Source organism: Saccopteryx bilineata, chromosome 2, assembly GCF_036850765.1.
Source record: "Saccopteryx bilineata isolate mSacBil1 chromosome 2, mSacBil1_pri_phased_curated, whole genome shotgun sequence".
Lineage (NCBI taxonomy): Eukaryota > Metazoa > Chordata > Mammalia > Chiroptera > Emballonuridae > Saccopteryx > Saccopteryx bilineata.
The window spans coordinates 205,216,780-205,219,465 of NC_089491.1; the positions used below are offsets into that span (position 1 = coordinate 205,216,780).

A 2,686-nucleotide genomic window follows, 5' to 3' on the forward strand; every position below is an offset into this window, starting at 1 on the left:
TTATACACATGACCCCATGATTGCTGGCTTGAGCCCAAAGGTCACTGGCTTGAAGCACAAAGTTTCTGGCTTGAGCAAGGGTTCACTTGCTCTGTTATAGCCTCCAGGTCAAGTCACATATGAGAAAGCAATCACTGAACAGCTAAGGAGCTGCAATGAATTGATGATTCTCATCTCTTTCCCATCCTGTCTGTCTGTCCCTCTTTCTGACTCTCTCTTGTCTTTTTCAAAAAAAAAAATAGTGCATCTAGTTGACAGACCTGGAGCAGTTACTGTCTGCTGCTGGGGCGCCAGTGTAGATGCGAGAGAAAGGGTCTTCGCGGTTTCTGTCTGTCTGATTGTGGCAGCCAAGATTGAATGGGGGAATACAATAAAAAAATAGTTCTTTCTACTTCAGATAATTTTGTCTCAGCATTCCCATTATTTAAGCCCTTAAATAGGTAGGTAAGCTTCATGACATTCTTAGGAAAAATCATTGCACAACATAGATTTTCACCTCCCCACTCTCTTTTTAGAACCCAAACTGTTCAACAGCTATTGAAAGCACATGGTTATTTTCACACACATACACATTTTGTCAGTGATCAATGGAGGTTACTGCAGTAGAAAGAACACTGACTTATGGTCACTGATCTAAGGCAAAGGAGGCTCTTTCTATTAACTCTGTGGTCTTGAAAAGACCAATTGACGTGTTCCATCTTTCATTTCATAATGAAACTTACCATGCAGAATTTCAGCGATGACTAAATTCTAGGGTTTGTTCATAGACCCCTAATATAAAAAAATCTTTACATTGGTTGATATAATACCATGTGTTAAGTTTCATGGACATATACACATGTATATGCTTTCTCAAATTTTACTGTATACCTTCAAAGGTAAGTATTATTAAATCAACATTGCACATTAGCATACTGTCAGAAATGTACTTTGTTTAACTTCACACAGTTACATGACAGGACTTTCCATAAAATTAGCACTCTCAAGTTGAAACTAACCAGTAGAGGGATGAAATAACTCTTCTTCCCATTGAAATATTTAAGCACAAATATGTATTGAGCATATTCAGGTGTAAAAGATAATGATATTTGTTTTGCAGTTTTATGATTTTCAACACTGATTAAAATAATACAAAATAACAAAATTGGCTAACATTGATTGATGGTTTCCTTTGTGGCCAGAGCTATTTTAAATAATTTATCAGAATTGTTTATTGAGTTATAACTGACATCTACCATGGTGCAAGCTTAAGGTGTACAACATGTTGATTTAACACATTTATATGATATATTGCAATATGATTACAACCTTAGTATTAACTTACACCTCCATCATGTCCCATTATTATTTCTTTTTTGTAATCACAACTTCCAAGATCTTTTTCTTAGCACTTTTGAAGTATGTAATACAGTATTGTCAACATAACAACAGACGTAGCTACTATAAGTATCCCTATTTTACAGTTGAAGAAACAGGCTAATAGAGATTCAATTAGTGGCTCAAGGTCAGAGAACTAATAATTATTAAAGCCAGAATATGATTCTGTGGCATGTGAGGGTTCAGCCTTTACTGGTGATACATATTGCCTCTTATGTCATTAGTTTAAGCTGGACATTTGGGTTAATCTAAATAAGGTGATTTTTCAACATCTTTTATTCATATTTAGTCCAGTAAATAAAATATTGTTCTTTTTCTCTCCTATGCCTTTATATTTATTGTGTTGCTATGGCCTTTGTGAATAAAACAAATAATAACAACAATAAACCCTTGCCCATAATCAGTACAATTTTTAGCACCTTCTCCTATTTTTTTATTGCAATCTGAAGACTTGAAGGTTCATCATAAATATCCATATGCCATCAGTATTTAATTTCCACAGTCAGGTAAATCCAGTGCTATAGATTTGAAATTTTAGCATCATATATATATATATATATATATATATATATATATATATACACACACACACATACACACACACACACATACACACACATATATATATCTTTTATTTTTTCTTTTTTATACAATCACTTCTCCTACATTTTAACAGAGCTCAAGTTACTGTCTGGAATAACAATATTAAATGGATTACTTTTCCAGTTAAAATCTTAAATCCTTATTTAAAGATTACTGTTTATTTGACCATCCATTTACATATTACATGTAAGTCTAGGTTTGGAATTTGTTGACCCTCCCGCTACTGTACATCTGTTCCACACGGCTCTTTTTATGTGAAAATTGTTGCTATTTGATTATTACTATATTGAATTGAAACACTCCTATTGTATAACCAGGAAGAAGTCTTTCAATCTGGAAGCATGTGTTTCAAACAGTATAGAAATATGTATGTATGCATTTGTGTATGTATGTATGTGTGTATGTATATATGTATGTATGCATTTTCATTTCCCTAAAATATCAACCTTGATTAATAATTATATACAGACTTTGTTTTTATCTGGGTGTCAACAGTAATTGGAATTCATATCCATATTCTACCTTGCAGTCATGCTGCAAAAGGCCAATAAATTCCCACTGAGTGTGTTACTTGTTAAATTTAGTGCATTACATTCAGGGTAATGAATAAAAGCAGCAGGCCATTACTGTCTGGCTGACTGAGGAAGGCTAGAACAGCCAGACTCCCCCGAGGCCTTGAGCCAGCTTAAAATGGTGACAGGCAGAA

The 2,686-nt window shown here is 33.9% G+C and overlaps 1 non-coding gene across 1 annotated transcript; it reads left to right on the forward strand.

Annotated features, from left to right (window-relative positions):
• Positions 1 to 241: 241 nt before the first annotated feature.
• LOC136327468 (small nucleolar RNA SNORA31) lies at positions 242 to 373 on the forward strand. Its single transcript, XR_010729678.1, has one exon. It is a non-coding gene; the product is annotated as a small nucleolar RNA SNORA31 (small nucleolar RNA).
• The last annotated feature ends 2,313 nt before the right edge of the window (positions 374 to 2,686 follow it).